Consider the following 20,762-nt stretch of genomic DNA (forward strand, 5'->3'; position numbering starts at 1 on the left):
AGGTGTGACAGGCTGCAGCAAGCCAGTGCACTCTTCCTTTTTAAAAAAGAAATATTTTTTATTGTTTTCCCCCCCATAACAAATATCCAATATCATTACTAAACATTCATTTTTCAAGTTCCCCCCTCCCTGTTGACTTCCATCATCTTCCCTCCCTGTTGACTTCCCTCATCAATTTCCCTCATTTCTGGTTTATTACATCAAATGATACATTCTGCTCTCTGTATATAATGCTATGCTATCACATTGTTATACTTCTTACTTTTTGTAAATGTTTATTTAACCAGTTCACTCTTCTCTCCTCCCACCCAGGCTGGGTTTTCCAACTGACAATCAACTCCCCCTAACCTCTGAAGACAATTCATACACAGTCCTCAATCTTCATGCACGAGTTCAGGGGTTTTTCTTCCTTGGGGTTCCCCTCCCCCTTTTTTTGGTACTTCCACATAGCCTGAGATTTGCTCAGGCATGCTGATACCTCCCTCTTGTTTCTCTGTGGTCCACTTGTAGCTCCAGCCCCACTGGAGGACTTCCCTATCTTCTCTGAGGACTTCTTTGAGTTCACTGTCAGAAGGCGTGATAATGGCTCTGCTGACTTTCACATGTCACCAGTTAGGCAGCAGCATATGGTACCAATGTGATGTTTCCAAGCTGCCTTCTAGGGCAGCCCCATGTGCAATGCTTTACAAGACTGTAACCTTGACTACACTTGTACCATGGGAAATGAGAACTTCACAACATTGCCTCCAGGCTATCGGAATGCTGTCATGCGCACAGCCTCAAGCGCATATAGCAAGCAGAAATGAGCATATGATTCATCCCCATCTTGGCAGGCCATGTGTATGTATCAGAACTTGAGGGAGTCACAAAAAAAAGCTATTAAAATCAAAAGAGAGGAAAATCACGTCATCCGCTGCCTTATGTTTGTTTGTTGAGGAAGAGGCCTAAAGAGCGCCTCTCTCCTCCACTCCTAAACCTCTTATCTTCTCCAGTTTTATATATATTGTCCCGTCTAGACAGCAGAAAGTGACTAGCATACCTATATGTCAAGAATGTAGCGGTAAATCTTTCAGATAAATATAGCCGAGCAGTTAAAAGTAAAAATAAATGTCTAAAGCTCTCAACTTATTAGCAGCATCTGTCTCAGGCTTGATGTGCACTTCTCAGAAATATTCTAATACCTACTAGATCTATATTTAAGCAACCTTGTTGCTGCTCTGGTGATCACATGTCATAAACTATCTCTATATTGTTGATTTTGTTGCTAAGCCCCACTGTGAGTTCTGGTTTCCAGTGTTTCAGGTTACACATTTAAAAACAGACCTTCCAACTGTTTCACACCCCACATTTAAAGATGATACGCAGGCAGCTCTTGCTATTGCTCAGCGGCCCACTCTGGCATTAGACAATTACAGCTGAGGGAGGAGCTAGGGTTACAAACTTGTCACACACTGGAGCTGCTAACTTTCCATCCCGGAAATCTCATTTGGAAGGAAGCTACAGAGCAGGACGTGATAGCAATGAATTATCACATGCCTGCCCCAGATTCCTGGAAGGCTGCACCAATCTTCACAAGCTCTCCGGAAACAAAGAATCAAATCCTAGAAATCACCCGTTCACATGATTTCTGAATTTATTTCAAAGAAAGTCACCACGATGGTCTCATTTTGTGTGTGGTTAAAGTGAGTCTTGTGAACGCACCCTAGTGATGTAAGTTACTAGTGCCTGGAAAAAAGTGATAGATATCCAATGTTTCGTGCAGCAATAACTTATCACATCACAGTAGTTTGCAATACAAGAGTAACATTTCAGGTTTAGGGGGTTGTGTGGATAGTGTCATTTTGTGGTTTGGTCACTAGATGGCACTTTACTTTGTGGAATCTCAGTCAAGTCAGGAGTTTCCTGTTGCTGTTCTTGTTTGGAAGACAATAAAGTTTTTGTCTAGTTTCCTGAAGAGTGTGTCTTCTAAGCCTTCCAGGACAGGTGTGGAAGAAGCAATCACAACAAGTTTAAAGTCTGCTGTTCCTGTGTGTATATATATATTGCTCAAAAGGCAGGGTATAGTTTAAAAGCATTTGCCATCCTTACTTAAAGAAAAATACTTTGTGCTAAACCGAAGAATGTCCCTAAATAGTGGCTCTCTAGACTACTTTCCTACATGAGTGTTGAAGGAAACACTAATCTAGTGTTGATTGCTCTACCCTCCAAAAGTGGTGCACTTTAGCGCTGATATTTATTCATTTTAGGAATTTATACCCCACTCTTCACCAGAAGTCTCAGAACAAACTATCAGCAGATTTTAAAGTGATTTTGTGAAGTGCAGCCCCAAACAACACCAGTCATACCTTTCCTCCCAGATCAGCAGATTTCATCCCTGCAGCATTTCCATCTTACCTGGATTACATCTAAATATTAACATTTAAACGATTAATTAACTTTACCTGCTTACAGGTTTTATGTCCTGCCTGTCATCAATGACAGAGTGTTCAAAGCAGCTAACATGTTTGAATAATTTGACTATATAATGCAGTCGTACCTTGTAAGTTGAATGCCTTGTGAGTCGAATGTTTTGGCTCTTGAACGCTGAAAACCTGGAAGTGAGTGTTCCAGTTTGTGAACGTTCTTTGGAACCCGAAAGTCTGATGGGGCTTCCGCGGCTTCTGATTGGCTGCAGGAGCTTCCTGCAGCCAATCGGAAGCTGCACCTTGGTTTCCGAACGTTTTGGAAGTCGAACGGACTTCCGGAATGGATTCCGTTCGACTTCCGAGGTACAACTGTATCAATTTTGAATTTTGAGGTGTGACTATTCAGTGGAAAATTCACAATTTCCCAAGCAGCTGCAGCTGGGCATGGGCTTCTTGTGTTTTGTTCGTTTGTTGTTGAGACACAAGAGGCAGTAATCCAGCAAGAATTTCGCAAACCTGCAATTGAAATAAGTAGATGCAAATGGAAGGAAAACATGGTCAATTTACATAATTTTGGTATAGGGTGATAGGCACTGGGATTGTTTAGTACAGCACGTGAAGCACATTGTCTGCACAGCAGAAGTGAAGAATGATGGAAGAAAATAGGTACATTTGTTTTACATTAAGTGAACAAGGGGTTTATCACACGGCACTGAAAAAGCCATATGGACAAACCATTTCCACAGGGTATTGAGCTATGTCCTGCCAAGGAATTATTGCAAGATGGTCTTAAAACTATATGCTTTCCTTATTCTCTAGAAACGACATTTTCACATTTAGCGGTCTTAACTCTGCACAGTTTTATGCTACCCAATATTTCACTCTGAATATGCTAACATTTCTAGAATTTCAAAATGCAATGTACATTAGCAAAAGTGTGTGATCTTGTTCCAAGACACCCAGGCAGACAATATTATACTAACTAGCAAGGTATGATTGCAGGCAAGCTCTTGTATTCGGCTTCGTACATACTACCAGCTGGGAGACCCGCGATCCCATGGAGAGATCTGTGTGCATTCTGGTGACAGGTTTGGTTTGATACTGAGGCATAACACACACGGAAAGCAGGCAATCAGCTCCATCTAGCACTGCATGGAGCTGGCCGGTGACTCCTAAAGTTGGATGCTGGGCAATTATTTCCTAGTTCTGATGGAATTTGGCCTTACCATCAGCCTGGCGAAGACCAATATCTTGGGTCAGGACGTCGCCAGCACTCCATGCATCAGTATTGGTGACCACATGCTAGAGGTGGTAGACATTTTCGTCCACCTGGGTTCCACCATCGCCAGAATCTCTCCATTGATGCTGAGCTGGACAAGTGTATTGACAAGGCAGCTGTGACAATGGCTCACCTCTCCAAAAGGTTATGGGAGAATGTGATGCTAACGTCCAAAACCAAAACGAAGGTCTAGCAGGCTGCTTTATGGAAGTGAGCCTTGGGCAACGTACAACCACCAAGAGCGACGCCGCAGTGCTTTCCACGTTCATTTTAGCTCAGCCAAAAACAACTGCTTGCTTTTTAATGTGCTTTTCTCCAAATGAGATGAAGCAGAGATTTCCCATCTGACAAATGCTGTTCAACAGCATTTGTAAAATAGGCCTTTAGTGTAGTGTTCCCTAATCAAATCTTAAATTTCAGCATGTGAATGGTACACAAAAGGAGTGTTGGCTGGAAGACTGAAATTAGAAGCCTTTTACAGTGTATATGTGGAAAGCACAGTTGTCTTCAGTCCCAAACAAATCTCTTATAAATGGATGTGATACGTGAGGGAAAGACAATCCTTTCTCCTTTTTACCTGTACTATAATAACAACATTGATACATGTTAAGGTCAGTGCTGCTGGCTAGGTTTTATTGTGCACCAATGCTGGATCTGTCTTTTTTTAGGGGACAGGAGGGGGAATTACTCTGAAATGGCACTTGATATGCTATATGGCACTGCAGATTTAGACAGTCTAATTGTAGAGCTGAAATCCAAAAAGGTCTTATCAAAGTGCTAAATCCCCAAGGACCCCTTTTCTCCCTACAGACAATGACTGCAATTTTGTAAGCAGTAGAGTTGCTGAAACTTCTTAGGCCCTCAGTCCAGAAAAACACAACTGAAATCATCAAGACTTCAGGAGATCACAGCTAATTTGTTCCCGTGACTCCAGTGGGACTTAAAAGCACAACTTCCTTGCTTGTGACTAGGAATGCAGACTTGCAGCACTTCCATATCACCAGGGTTTTTTTTCAGGTGGGACTCAGTGGCATACTGGTCAATGCGAGTTCTGGGATTAGAGTTAATTGGAAGGTCTTGTGCAACCAACTCCTTTCCTGGAAGAGGCTGCAATTAAAATTCACGAGCATTTTGATAAGATTCAGCAGAAGATCAAGGGAAGGCACACCTGAACACCTGGATTCCCTGCCAGCTACAAAGGGTTTTATCATGGGAAAGCTGTTCGAAACCCATGAAACCCATGAAAAATGAAACTAGATATCTCATGTCCTGCATTCAAAGATAATAGAATTCAACCATGAAGGAACAGAGATTTAATGGACAAGACTCATCCTACCCTGGCATGATGGAAAACTTAAGAAACAGTCATTTCCATTCTGGACATTTTCACTGGCAGTGTATAATTGGATTTGGATTGGGGAGACCTGGGAGAATGTTAGCACCAGACTACCCAGCAAGCTCCCAGTGGGGAGCTGAGTTCAGCTCTCCCTTCTTATCCCCATTTATGGCCAGATTTATGCTGGTTTATTCCATCTCCCCATGATACCTCTAGGTTAGGGGTGGGCAATGTTTTTCAAACCAGGGGGAACATTCCATTCTGGGCAACTTTTTGGTGGTCATGTGCTAGTGGCAGGCAGGATGAAGCCCAAATGGTTCAGATCAGGTCAGTTTGTTTTGGAATCTGCATAGACTGACTTCCTCAAGCATCAATAGTTTAAAGCATGTTCTTATTGCTCATGGCCACAGCCAGTAGAAGATACACCGAGCACAAGTCCCCAGCATTCAGTTTGTTATTCAGACAAGATGATCTTCACACACATACCCAGCAGCATGGGAGTTGCATCAGCGGGGTGTGATCCCATGGCACGGGGCTAACATTTGGTTGTCTCCATGAGATGACCACACACAAGCATGAAGCTCTCAGTAGCTCAGTGGTGCTGGCTTCGATCCTTGACATTTCCAGCCGGGTCTGGGAAAGACCATTGCTTGAAATCCTGGAGAGCTCATAGAATCATAGAATTGCAGATTTGGAAAGGACCCCGAGCTTCATCTAGTCCAAGCCCTGCAATGCAGGAATCTCAACTAATGCATCCATGACAGATGGCTATCCAACCTCTGCTTAAAAATCTCCAAGGAAGGAGAGTCCACCACCTCCCATGGGAGTCTGTTCCACTGTCAAACAGCTCTTCCTGTTAGAAAGTTCTTCCTAATGTTTAGGTGGAATCTCCTTTCTTGTAACTTGAATCCTTTGGTTTGAATCCTACCTTCCAGAGCAGGAAAAAGAAGCTTGCTCAGTCTTCCATGTGACAGCCCTTCAGGTATTTTGAAGATGGCTGTCATATCTTCTCTCAGTCTCCTCTTTTCCAGGATAACCATACCCAGTTCCTTCAACCGTTCCTCATAAGGCTTAGTTTCCAGACCCTTGATTGTCTGAGTCGCCCTCCTCTGCACACATTCCAGCTTGTCAGCAACTTTCCTAAACTGTGGTTCCCAGAATTGGACACAGTAGTCGAGGTATGGTCTGACCAAGGCAGAATAGAGTGGTACTGCTAGTTCCCTTGATCTGGACACTATACAGTGGTACCTCAGGTTACATATGCTTCAGTTTACATACGTTTCAGGTTACAGACTCCGCTATCCCAGAAATAGTACCTCGGGTTAAGAACTTTGCTTCAGGATGAGAACAGAAATCATGCTCCAGCGGCGCGGCGGCAGTGGGAGGCCCCATTAGCTAAAGTGGTGCTTCAGGTTAAGAACAGTTTCAGGTTAAGAACGGACCTCCGGAACGAATTAAGTACTTATCCCGAGGTACCACTGTACTTCTGTTGATGCATCCTAGAATAGCATTAGGTTGGGCTTTTTTGTGCTGCATCACACTGTTGACTCGTGCTAAGTTTGTGGTCTACTGAGACCCCTAGATCCTTTTCACATGTACGCAAGGTTTTCCCCATCTTATATTTGTGCAGCTGGTTGTTCCTGCCTAAATGTTCCTGTGATTTTGTTCCCCGCCTCCTTCGAAGCTCAGGTCAGTTACTAAGTGTTGTTTAAAGGCTGTTTGTTTTCCACCCTCTTCAGCCAAAGGAGCTGTTTTTCAGCTGCACTTCTTCCTTTTCTATGGTTGTTTTTGGGTTCTGCCTGCTTTGGTTACTGCTGAGACCGGGTAATTAGCTGTCATCTTGTCAAGGAGCATGTTCATTTCAGCTTGCCATTCTTCATTTCACTCTGGGTTTGTTAATTTCACTCCTGTTGGCTTCAGCCTTTGCAGCCCCTGCCAGTTTGACAGCGGGACAGCTGCTTAAGGAAGGCACCAAGCAAAACTTGAAAGCTAGAAAGTGGTGTTTATACAAAGATGGTCTAAGACGGCATTTAAGCAAAGATGGCATGGAGTGCCACCTATGTGTGTTTGTAAACCAGAACTGGAACTCAAGCATAGCCATAAGTTGCCCTTTAAATTGCAACATGTATCTAAAAGTAGCCCAGGTAAAGAAACACAAGGAAGAATTGTATCCCCCCAAAATCAATATTGACTCGTTAGTGCTATGGACTATGAGAACTAGCCTTTGTTTGGTGTTGCTACTTTTGGCTTATGGAGATATTTTTTTCATTGTTTGTTCCAATTGTCTGAAATACTTTGCATTTATGTACTGTGTACATGCCAAACTGTGTGCATTAGTGATCACGGAGAAAGACCATAAGGTCAAAATGCAGCTGGGTTTATTTTATTGAGTGAATTCGGGTTATGTTTGCTTGTAATTGTTTCTATTGAAATATAAAATAGTTTTAAATTACAGTTCTCCATTTTCACACCAGTTTGCTTTCATGTTCCCATGAAAATCCATCAACATTTTCACACGAATTTCTCCTAATGCACACATATTTGTATGCAAGCTTGTCCACATTTTAATGGGTATTAGCTGTCAGTCCTGCATTTTAGAGGGTTGGACTAGATGAATCTTGTGGTGTCTACAATTCTATGAATCTGCTTCATTTTTGCAGAGCATTTCCTCCTAATATACTACGTACATGTTCACTAATAAATGTATTTTTCTGCAACTTCAAAATATGTTGTAAGCCACTTTGAATTCCAATTTGGAAGAAAAGTGGAATATGAATATATTAAGTCAATTTATTTATTTATTTTTAGTGTTGTTATTTTTTAAAAAAGCATAACAACTTTCAGGGTGTCCTGGTTGTTTATTTTTGAAATATAGCAATCCTAGCATATACATTTTTGTACATATGATTGGCTATAGAACTGCATTGCAATATTCAGAGAACTGTGAACTTTCAAGGTTGGTTGTGTTCTGCATTGCAATATTCAGAGAACTGTGAATTTTCAAGGTTGGTTGTGTTCTGGTTCACTTGCTGTTATGGTTTAGCATTGAGAGGATGAACTGATGTGAGCCTTTGACTCCTGCCCTTCTCCCTCTCCAGCCCCCCTCCTCAGCATGGAAATCTGAGAGTTGGGAAGATTTCTCTTCAGTTTTAAATCAACCACAATTTGTTGTTATGTCTGAGCCTGGCCAATTTTTGGTTATTGTTAACTATGGTTTTTTGAAACAAGTCCACTTACAAACCTGGCTTGTTTCAACAGACCATAGTTAAGGTTAACAAAAAACATTTCTGGGTAAGTGAAGCTTCCAAACTCTTCCTTGTGACCATGCTGGAAAAGGAGAAGGGAGTGTGTTAGCTGCAGTAACTGTCGTAATGCTAAACTATGGTTTAGCAGTACATGTGAACACAGCCAATGTGTCTGATTGCTGCTACCTACAAAAGATGGTCCACTTGCCAGGGCTAGCATGGCAACAGTATTCTAAAACACAGACTGAGCATGGAAAGACAGGTGAAATAATTTTGTACCAGATTCTGGCTTAATTTTCCTGGGAGACATTTTGGAAACAGGCCGTTTGCCTCTACAGCTCTCTCTAGACTTAACAGCTCAAGTACAACTGCCCAGTGTCACCGTCAGGAAAAGTTGTTAACTGCGCTTTGCCTGTTTTCTTACTGAGATAAAACCTTAAGTGTGGTTGCAGGTGTTGAAAGGTGTGATACCATGCAGAGAGCTTGCTTGGAATACAATGGGGTTGGTATAGTCTCGTATTTCTGGCAGCTGTCACTTGCCGGGCTTTCTAAGAATGACTGCAAACACAGAGAACAATTCATTAATATAAATGTAAATGCAATCTTGGCAGCCCTGTTTGATCACTGCTATAAAAGGAAAAAAGCAAACCTTCAGATTTCAAGATAGCGGGTTCATTTGCATTACCAGTTTTAGGCAACAACTGGTGGCAAAGGCACCACAAGACTCATTGTTTTTAAAATATGGGCCTTGTTGGCAGTCAATTGCCCACTGCCAGTATTATGGTCTTCTTAGTTACTATTTATTGGTTCAGTCCAGATTTCATGTATTCCCCCCCCCCCCTTTGGTGAGGCTTGCATGTGGTTATGTTTCCTACTCCCCCCCTTTTTAATGGCTCCTTAGCCAATTATTTTATTATTATTATTTATTATTATTATTTTGGGATGCGGGTGGTGCTGTGGGTTAAACCACAGAGCCTAGGGCTTGCCGATCAGAAGGTCAGCGGTTTGAATCCCCATGACGGTGTGAGCTCCCGTTGCTTGTTCCCTGCTCCTGCCAACCTAGCAGTTTGAAAGCACGTCAAAGTGCAAGTAGATAAATAGGTACCGCTCCGGCGGGAAGGTAAACGGCGTTTCCGTGCGCTGCTCTGGTTCGCCAGAAGTGGCTTAGTCATGCTGGCCACATGACCTGGAATCTGTACGCCGGCTCCCTTGGCCAATAAAGCGAGATGAGCACCGCAACCCCAGAGTTAGCCACGACTGGACCTAATGGTCAGGAGTCCCTTTACCTTAAGCCAATTATTTATTCCCAAATTGGGAAAAGATTCTAATTCTGGTATCCTGAAACTTCTCTGTAATCCATTTTCATTTTTTGAAAAGCAATTTCATAAGATATTTAAATGACCCCCTTCATATATTCAGTGAGTGGGGTGGTTGGTGGTGGGTATATACTGTATTTTTTTGCTCTATAAGACTCACTTTTTCCCTCCTAAAAAGTAAGGGGAAATGTGTGTGCGTCTTATGGAGCGAATGCAGGCTGCGCAGCTATCCCAGAAGCCAGAACAGCCAAATAGATTGCTGCTTTTGCTGCGCAGCTATCCCTCTTGCTGTTCAGGCTTCTGAGATTCATTTTTTTTTTAAAATATTTTTTATTAGTTTTCACAAACATAACAAAACACACAAGACAAAAACAACTGAACAAGACAAACTAACACATAATGTGACTTCCCCAAACCTCCCCTTCACTGCATCCTTAGTTTTAAAATATCATTTTTTAACAATCCTTCATTCAAATTCAAAGCTATTTTTCCTTAAATTTTCTCATATTTCAAATTTAACAGCTATAATTCTGTATTTCATACCCTTTGACATTTTAACATTCCGAAATTTTACAGTTGTTCTTAAGATATATTTTAAACTTTCTCCAGTCCTCTTCCACCGTCTCTCTCCTCTGGTCACGGATTCTGCCGGTCATCTCTGCCAGTCCCATAAATTCTGTCACCTTGGTTTGCCATTCTTCCAGAGTAGGTGTTTCTTGAGTCTTCCAATACTTTGCCAGTAGAATTCTTGCCGCCGTAGTTGCATACATGAAGAATGTTCTATCTTCCCTTAGTATCGTTTGGCCGACCATGCCCAAGAGAAAAGCCTCCGGTTTCTTAACAAATGTCCGCTTAAGGATTTTCTTAATTTCATTATAGATCATCTCCCAGTAGGCCTTAATCTTCGGGCAGGTCCACCAAAGGTGATAAAAAGTTCCTTCACATTCATTGCATTTCCAGCAATTATTATTGGGCAAATGATATATCCTTGCTAGTCTGGTTGGGGTCATGTACCACCTATAGATCATTTTCATTATGTTCTCCTTTAAGGCACTACACGCCGTGAATTTAATACCTGTGGTCCATAACCATTCCCAGTCTGCAAACATGATATCGTGACCAATATCTTGTGCCCATTTAATCATTGCTGATTTTACTGTTTCATCCTGTGTATTCCATTTCAGCAGCAAACTATACATTCTAGACAAATTCTTAGTATTGGGCTCCAATAATTCTGTTTCTAACTTCGACCTCTCCTTCTGGAATCCTACTTTCCTGTCTTGCTTAAACGTTTCATTGATCTGCTGGTAATGTAACCAGTCTCGAACTTTGGGTTTTAATTTCTCCATACTCTGTAATTTAATCTTTTCACCATCGTATTCTAAATTTTCACCATATTTTGGCCAATCTGAATCCATATTAAGTTTTTTTACCGCCTTGGCTTCCAGGGGTGACAACCACCTGGGGGTTTTATTCTCCAGCAAATCTTTATAGCGGTTCCATACATTGTACAGTGCTTTCCTAACAATGTGGTTTTTAAAACCTCTGTGCACCTTTACCTTGTCATACCATAAATATGCATGCCAGCCGAAGTTGTTATCATACCCTTCTAAATCTAAGATGTCTGTATTCTCAAGAAGTAGCCACTGTTTCAGCCAGCAAAAAGCTGCTGCTTCATAGTAAAGTCTTAAGTCTGGCAGGGCGAAGCCCCCTCTTTCCTTTGCATCAGTTAAAATTTTAAACTTAATTCTGGGCTTTTTGCCCTGCCAGACGAAATTAGATATGTCTTTCTGCCACTTCTTGAAACAGTCCATCTTATCCAAAATTTGCAGTGTCTGGAACAAAAACAACAATCTCGGCAACACATTCATCTTAATAACAGCCATTCGGCCTAACAAGGAAAGTCTCAACCTAGTCCATATGTCAAGATCTTTCTTCACTTCCAACCAACATTTCTCATAGTTATCTTTAAATAAGTTCACATTTTTAGATGTTAAATTCACCCCCAGGTATTTAACTTTTTTCGTTATTTCCAAACCAGTTTCCCTTTGAAAGTTCTCTTTTTCCCCCAACGTCAGATTTTTCCCCAGCACCTTTGTTTTTTGCTTATTCAATTTAAAACCTGCCACTTGACCAAATTCTTCAATAAGTTCTAAAACTCTTTTTGTACTGGCTTCAGGGTTTTGCAAAGTCAGGACTAAATCGTCAGGACTAAATCAGGACTAAAGTCAGGACTAAATCAGGCTTCTGAGATTCAGAATATTTTTTTCTTGTTTTCCTCCTCCAAAGACTAGGTGCATCTTATGGTCTGCTGCGTCTTATAGAGCGAAAAATACGGTAATGAGTAATGGATCTAAGTGGGATGATTTAGAAATGGAACAGTATGTTATGGACTTCAGCTGCCAGAATCCATGACTATAGCCCATGTTACCTGGGACTGATGGGAGCTGCAGTAAGAACAGAAAAAGCTACCTGGAAGGCCCCATATTAGTTATCCCTGCAGTAGTGGCAAGCAGGGATTTTCCTCCCTCTGGTCCTTGGAGGAAAGCAAACCTTGGCAGCCTATTCTGTTGTCCAGTTTTCTGAACTGTTAATTTAATACCTCAGTTAACCAGCTTCTGGGTTTATTGTAACCGCCCCCCAAAGAAAAAGAAGAAAAACACACATGACCCATTTGAAAGCCAGCTCTGTCGTTTATAACATTGAAAGAGGGAAGCCGCTGTCAAGGGGCTAATAAAGCTCCGACTAAACTTATGACAGACCGGGACGTGACATTGGGGCCTCGTGACACGCTTTTGGGTTGTGATGGGGTGGTGTGGAGAGCGAATTTTTCAGAAACATTTTGGAAATATTGTTTGGTTGTGTAGCTGAGTGCTGACGCAGCATCAGATAGGAAATCAAAGAGCAAACAATTCAGACGAGGGAAAGCTCGGTGTTTCTCTACAGGCGGGGTGAGGCAAAGTTCCTCAGGAGAGTGAGTGGCAGTTTGCCAGGGCGGGGAGCCTCTGGGCAATACAAACACAGCCATCCGGACCGGCCAGTTCCTGGGTTTAGACTGGCTGTCAAAAAGGAAGGAAAGCAGTTTATAGGAACTCCATAGAATGCGAGTGAGAGAGGAAACTTCGAATATGCCACAGCGCCTGAAATCTCGACATATCAGTCCATAGGATGAAAACATTCTGATATTTTCTTAATGTGTATATTATTTAGGTGTGCAGTTTCACTAATCTATGGAGAGCTGGGAGCTTCTCCCAGGCCTACCATTAAGCAGGACCAGAAATGATTTTTATCACCATGAGGGACGGGGTGCTTGTGAGAAGTCATTCTCTTAGCGTGGCAGAATCAATTCTCTTGTACTGCTTATGACTCCTGCTAAATTTGGAGTTTAGGTAAGCCTGCCTTGACCTTTAATTTTATTCTGAACCTGGGTCGCTAGTCCAACACTCGAATCACTGAGCTACACTGCTTGCCGATATTCAAATAGTGCAGGATATGCATGGCTACAGATGTTCATTCTTGTAAGACGCATAAGCAACTTTTCGAACTTATTTTCTGGGTATACGTTCTGTCATTTTCATACGGGGGTCGATTCAGATGCCTCCCCACGTGAAACTGATTTGCTGCGCTCACCACAGGAGGACTGGGCCACATTAAAGACACCACATCAAAATGTACGTACATGAATAGTCCAAAGACAGCAGAAAAATGTCTCCTAAGCTTGTTATTCCTTGCTTTCACTTGCATTAAGAACCTTTCCAGATGATTTTTCTTCCAGAAAAACCCAGAACACCTAGATTTTATCCTTAGCACTATGTTTACATAACCTTAGTGCTATCCAGTACCAGTAATGCAATACTTTGCTGGTGTGATTAAATGTGTCTCGGTCACATGGAAACTTGGAGAAGGACCCACACTTAATTGTTTTGGTGGCAATCGCTTTTCTGCTGTAATAAGAAATGGGCCTGTGAGAAATATTATGAGGTCGAGGAGTCAGGAAAAGCCTTTATTCCTGTTTTCTTATGTGAATACGATAAGAATAGTGTCTAGCCTTTCCACTCCCAGAGTGTTCCAGAATATTGGTGACAGACTCTCCAACTGCCCCTATTTTCCAGGGACAGTCCTGGATTTATGGAAGCCATCCTGGTTTTTTATTTGCTCCACGAATGTTCTGATTTTCCTTAGGAGGTTTCTATTTTCATTGGAGAAATGTTGGAGGGTATGGAGTTATGTGACTCCCCAAGCCAAGGAGATAAGTAACTATACAACCGCTAAAAGACATCTGAAAGCAGACCTATATAAGGAAGTTTTTTAATGTTTAACATTTTATTATGTTTTTATATATGTTGGTAGCCAAGATGGGTGGAAATAACAATAACAATAACAATAAAAACAACAACAACAACAACAATAATAGTTATTATTATCATTATTGAATAAAAAGATAAAGGGACCCCTGACCATTAGGTCCAGTCGTGGCCGGCTTTGGGGTTGCGGCGCTCATCTCGCTTTATTGGCCGAGGGAGCCGGCGTACAGTTTCTGGGTCATGTGGCCAGCATGACTAAGCCGCTTCTGGCGAACCAGAGCAGCGCACGGAATTGCCGTTTACCTTCCCGCCAGAGTGGTACCTATTTATCTACTTGCACTTTGATGTGCTTTCGAAATGCTAGGTTGGCTGGAGCAGGGACCGAGCAACAGGAGCTCACCCCGTCGTGGGGATTCGAACCGCCAACCTTCTGATCGGCAAGTCCTACGCTCTGTGGTTTAACCCACAGTGCCACCCATGTCATTATTGAATAGGACTTCCCTATTTTCATCGGATAAATGTTGAAGGGTATGTAGTAGTCATCATTACAAGTCTTGTTCATTTAAACATCATGCATATGGTGAATGCATATAGAAAAAACAGGATCATTCTGCTGTTCACTCAGTCTACTGTACCATCTCCTGTATATATGATTTGTAGAGTCTGTATGCATTTGGAGATTGTTTCGGCCAAGGGTGGAGGAACACACAGAGAAGGACCGCATTTGATGATCTGAGAGTCTCGGCCAGGGTTTCCCAAACTTGGGTCTCCAGCTCTTTTTGGACTACAACTCCCATCATCCCTAGCTAGCAAGACTAGTGGTCAGGGATGATGGGAATTGTAGTCCAAAACAGCTGGAGGCCCAAGCTTGGGAAACCCTGATCTAGGCCAAATCCTGCCAATGCAGGAAATAAGGTGAATGCATGGAGATTCACGAGAACTGCATCGTAATAGTGCACCATCTTCCAAGACAACATTTTCTGCTGCTCTGTGGAACAGCTTGTACCATTAGGAAATTCTTCTTCAAATTTACTCCAAATATACAATATTTTGTTTTATGTTCCAGATTCCTTGTGGTGAACCATTCTGTGCTCCTAGGAATGGTGCAGTCTAGAAATGACATAAATACAAGCATAACAGAGAAATTTTAGAAACAGCTCCCTTGGCTGCTTCTGTCTCCCCCCACCCTTTACAATTCTTCTAATAAATTTGTAGGTTTGGGCAAAAGTTATAAAGGAAACTGATACTCTAGAAGGCTAGTCCAGAATTCACTCAGGAGTGGCTAAGGGAATTCTGAGGCATTAGTTCCTGAGCCATTTCTGATGGGTTTCACTATCACTAGTGGGAATTCTTTTCAGAGGGCAGCATGGTTCAGAACGATTTGTTGAAAGTTCCACTTTCTACCCTACAGATGTGCCCTTCAGGTTAGCAAATGAATCCGAAAGTGCTGCTGTGCGGTCGATGATACAGGGCCTCTGTTAATCATTCAGGGTTTCTTTCCAAAAATGTTGAAACCAAGCAAGGGAAACTTTTCTTCCCAACAGTTTGTTCAGCTTTGGAATTACAATCGGTTTTATTGTGAAAATGAAAGCACTTTTTACATCCACCCTATATATTATATAACCAAATCACTCCGTCATACCAAGGACTTTTGAAGACAAGCTCCCCTGCCCAGTCCCTCAACAACAAGAGCTAATTCCTTGAAGTGAAAACAATCAAAGGATGAGCTCATTTCCGATTTCACATATGACGCCAAACATTTCTCTCTCTCTCTCGTAAACAAGATACGCTGGCAGAACCTCCTCCTCCTCTTTGCATGCTGTTTATTAACTGAGAAACAGGCCATTGATTCTTATCAATCCTATTTGGCCAAATGAACTGCATATTTCAGAATGGAAGACCTGTATAAACTAGCTGGCTGCTTCCATCCGAACAGCCAAGAGCATTCGCCAGCTTCATCTGGAAATGGGTCCCTCGCATACGGCCCTGATAATGACAGGAAGAAGGGCATGGAATCCCAGACTGAAAATTGCCACTGCCAGAGCCAGAACTGAAAGAAACTTTTCAGCTGGGAGCTCATATTTCTAGAGGATGAAGCATAGATTGTGGCAGCACACAGTTATGCCAACGGGGCTTTTCCAATTAGAATGGATGGCTGTGTTGTCTGATAAATTACATTGCTTCTAATTATAACCCCTTCCCTTAAGAGTGTTGAAAATCTAGACTGGAAGAAGACTGCACAAGTTCCTTATAGGATTAAGCGATTTAAAGAGGGATAAATAGGGATAAACCACTGAATGCCCATAGACTTGTCAGCCTTGGTCCCATTTTTTCCCCCAGGGAGCAGGAGAGAGGGGAGGTCAGACGGGCACCACAATGCTTGCTGGTTTGATTTTGGATATTGCCACTTTTAATTTTATCTCTAATTTGACATCGGCAGAAGAACCCAGTGGATTAGCCGCTGTCTTGTTCTTAAATCAGCTCCCTAAATCTCACATTGCCTGCACTGATTATTCTCATGCTGGGAGTACCGTATTTTTCGCTCTATAAGATGCACTTTCCCCCTCCTAAAAAGTAAGGGGAAATGTGTGTGCATCTTATGGAACAAATGCAGGCGGGAGGCTCTGTCAGCAGTCCTTTTAAAGAGCCACATGGAGCGTGTGTGCGGCTCTTGGGGGCTTTTCCTGAGGAGGAATAATCAATAAAGCAATAAGCAATAAAGCAATAATCAATGTACTGTACTATAAAATAAATAAGACTGTATTGTAGATGATTAAAATTAATTTTTTTTTTTTACCTGCACTGATAGTCATTATTTGGATGGGGGGCTTTTATCCATTTCCGCAGTCGCACAATCAATCAATCAGCAGCTGAACTGGGTTCCACACAGTCACAAAAACCAACTAACCGAAAAAGCCTCAAAAACAAAAAAGCAAAATAAATAGCAAAAACAAAAGCGCCAAACTTAATCTGTTCCGGAAGACCATTTGACTTCCAAAATGTTCAAAAACCGAGGCACAGCTTCTGATTGGTGCAGGCGCCCCAGAAACAATAGCCGACAGCCACATCAGACGTTTGGCTTCTGAAAAAACATTTGAAAACTGGAGCACTTACTTCCGGGTTTTAGGCATTGGAAACCAAGGCGTTTGAGAACCAAGGTACTGTACCACTGTAGAGATTATTCCAAAGGGTTAGATGACACCACAATAAGGGTTTGATTCCTATACATATTGTATGGACCCGACTGAAGAGAAATGAAGTTTGCGCCTCAGCCAGCAGGTCTGACCTGGAACATTTTCCAAGGGCTGAACACTTCTGGTCTTTTGGTATATGGAGCCTTCCTTGGTTAGAATCTCGGCAGTTTTCTTCTTTGATTGGAGCTGGGTAGCAGATTGTTGACTAGGTCCCTACTTGACATCCACTGTGGTTTGAGTCTGGCAGCCATCTTAAAATCTCTCCTCCCTTTCCATTGCACACTTTAACTTCTTTTAGATTTTTGTGTGTGTGTCCAAGCTTTATGAGAATGCCATCTGTTAAATAACATAGTATGTTATATAAAACCTTGGCTTCAATACCTCAGTGTTATACATCACTATGTGAAGCCCTAATAATACAGGACAATACTTGATTCAAATTCCTGAGCTTTTGCTTTTTGTGAAACTCCCCAACCCAGATCTATGGCCCCTCCAGACTGCATGGTTTATTTTTTGAGGGGGTGGGGGAGCAGGTGGGTGTATTCTGCAACATGTCATTGATACAATAACAATGCATTCACGATGGATTTACACTGGATGGTCCACACATTATTCTACTTTATTAGTTGTTCCACAGTGCTCCCTCAGTGTTACCACTTTATTGTTTGCTGCCTGAAGGACCACTCTTGTGCTATAGCACAACAAAAGCAGGAACCCCCCTACCCCGCCCTTGAATGCTTTGTGTTATGAAAAATTTCAGCCAGAAGCTACAGGGCATGCACCAGTCAGAAACAAAACAATATGTCTGCCTGAAATATTTGGCTACCACAAACAGTATGGAAAACGGGATCTCATATAAACACCCTGATACCAACAGGAGCACAAATAATCATCAATGCTAATTAAAAAGGCCATTTGAAAAACACACATGCACACTTAATTCTGTCCTGAATGTAACTTAAACTCTTCCACCTTACATCATGTTCTTGTTGCTATTGAAATTATAGCACAGAATGACAGCCTAAAGTTCCATATTTCTAAATGGTTTTCCCCATCAGCAGGGAAGGAGACAAGCCAGCCTTCCAGAGTGTGCATTGGACACTCGCATGTGGTCACCAGCCCCATCCCAGAGGGAGCCCGAATGTGCAACAGTGTGTGCGTTTGCATGTGTGGAAGCATTTCAAATGTGCGCACATTTCTGGTGACGATCTGAGTTATCTGACAGTTTCATATTGGAGGAAATGCATGTGCATGATTCTGCCTTGCAAATTGTGTCCTGTTGCATACTGTGAAAAGGGGAAAAAAGTGATGAGAATATATTTTAACCTTCCTCAGCCTCAAGGGGAGCCAAACAAGGGAGGGGGGGGGAGTCAAATAAGCAAATTGCCTTAAAACCCTCCTGTTCTTAGCTGTGAATAGCACTGTGTTGATGGGATTTTATTTTAAAGGCCTTGGAGAAAATAATAAAAATGTATAATGAGACAGATGCTGGAGAGTGTCACTGACAAACTCCATCTTCTCTTAGAAATTTCCTCATCGTTAAGCCAAAGTTAACAAGAGTTGCTAGTGATACGTTGAAATCAGTGGAACTCAGAATGCAGTTCTTTGCTTTGTTTTAACTGTGCAGAGGACTGTGGTAAAAAAGAAGATTTTGTGTACGATTGGGGGGCCTCATTTTTTTAAGAAACTTTCTGTGTTTCCATTGTTTTGTTCAGAACTCATCCCTGCATATCTTGCCCCAAGCAAGGAAGGGAGCCAGTGCTACACTTTTTTAAAATTATAAAGTCACCTTCCTTTGTAAAACAACCTGAATTGTAGAGTTGGACCCTAGTCCAGCTCCCAGCTTTTGCAAACCCTCCAAGTGTCCCTATTTTCCAGGGACATCCCTGATTTAGAGAAGCCGTCCTGTTTTCTGATTTGATCCCACTTTTCTTTAGGGTGTCCCTATTTTCTTTGGAGCAATGTTGCAGGGTATGGTAGGATGTCCCTATTTTCATCGAATAACTGTCCATGGGGGTCGTTTAATTGGCCCACGAGCCGCCCCTGAACCTAGCCGTCCGCTTGGCGAGTCCCCACGTGCTGCGCTAAACCGGCACAGCAACTCGCTTCCACGGTGCTAGAAATCGCATCTGCACATGCGCATACACCAGAAATTGCATCTGCACAGACGCAGATGCCGGGAATTGTGTCTGTGCAGACGCCTACGCCAGAAATCACGGGTGCGCACGATCTGGCCCATGGAGGGATCTCCACTGGAGTGAACCGGCCCAGGCAGGGTAACCCTTGCCAACCCCTAGTATGGAGTTATGCAACCCCCGAGCTGTCTGAAGGTAATCCTGTATAGGGAAGTTTTTTATGTTTAATCTTTTATTATGCTTTTATATATGCTTTTATATTTGTTTATTATGCTTTTTATATATGTTATATATGGGTGGCGCTGTGGGTTAAACCACAGAGCCTAGGACTTGCTGATCAGAAGGTCGGCGGTTTGAATCCCCACAATGGGGTGAGCTCCTGTTGTTTGATCCCTGCTCCTGCCCACCTAGCAGTTCGAAAGCACGTCAAAGTGCAAGTAGATAAATAGGTACTGCTCTGGCGGGAAGGTAAATGGTGTTTCCGTGCACTGCTCTGGTTCATCAGAAGCGGCTTAGTCCTGCTGGGCACATGATCCGGAAGCTGTACGCCGGCTCCCTCGGCCAATAAAGCGAGATGAGTGCCACAACCCCAGAGTCGGTCAACCTTTACCTATAGGTTGGAAGCTGGGGCAACCCAATAAGATGTGTGGGGTATAAATAGAAAAATTATCATTATGGAATGGGACGTCTCCATTTTCATTGGAGAAATGTTGGAGGGTATGCTTTTGATGTCTGAAACATACTGACCGGGGCGACCTTGCCATGATTAGCCATGAGGGTATATGGTTGTTTTTAGATGTGTTGAAATGTGTGTGTGTAAATCCATAAGCAGAGTTTGGGGTGCATAGGGTGCTAGGAGAGGGGTAGTACCTTAAGTCTCTAGCCCTCAGTGAATTAGGTACTTCTCCTGCATGCAAAGATAGCTTCCGGTGGGATGAGCAGAGAAGACTAATATTGGGTCCAATGGTCAAGAAGGCAGTTTCTGGATGTGTTATAGAAGGAAGTGAGGGGCAGAAGGGGCTCATCGACCTGGGAAGGTAGCCCATTTGGGGGAATGAAAACTGATAATAAACCTCCACTGCCTTGCACGATATCTTTGGGAGAAGAAAAGGCTACGGAGGAAACCCTACACAAATCCAGAGGGGAGTTCTTATGATGGTTGGATGCCTCCTTCTGGCAACTCCAACCTTCTGGCAACCAAGCTGGTGCCAAACATATTGCTCTGTTTTCCTTTAGACCACATCAGGGAGACTTAAAGGGGAGTTTTGTCATCTGGACATCTCAGGGTCTCCATACACACCAAAATGCCACTCCCCACTGCAACTCCCCCCTCTAATTTTCCAAGTTGGTTTAACCTGCAGTAGGGAAAAGAGATGGGGGATTTATTTTTTATTTATTTTATACCAGAGCCAGGGTGTAGAGCAGCCTTTCTCAACCTGTGGGTCCCCAGATGTTGTTGAACTACAACTCCCATCACCCCTAGCTAGCAAGGCCAGAGCTCAGGGATGATGGGAGTTGTAGTCCAACAACATCTGGGGACCTACAGGT

At 42.6% G+C, this 20,762-nt stretch overlaps 1 long non-coding RNA gene across 1 annotated transcript in view; it reads left to right on the forward strand.

Moving 5' to 3' along the window:
* The first annotated feature begins 1,356 nt into the window (after positions 1-1,356).
* Positions 1,357-20,762, forward strand: part of LOC309366068 — a 79,510-nt gene continuing 60,104 nt past the window's right edge. Inside the window, exons 1-2 of the long non-coding RNA XR_014166463.1 lie at positions 1,357-1,710; positions 6,651-6,709. This is a non-coding gene — a long non-coding RNA (uncharacterized lncRNA). The remainder of the gene's footprint in view (positions 1,711-6,650; positions 6,710-20,762) is intronic.

The sequence above is a fragment of the Podarcis melisellensis genome (assembly GCF_964234715.1).
Source record: "Podarcis melisellensis genome assembly, chromosome: 3".
Classification (NCBI taxonomy): domain Eukaryota; kingdom Metazoa; phylum Chordata; class Lepidosauria; order Squamata; family Lacertidae; genus Podarcis; species Podarcis melisellensis.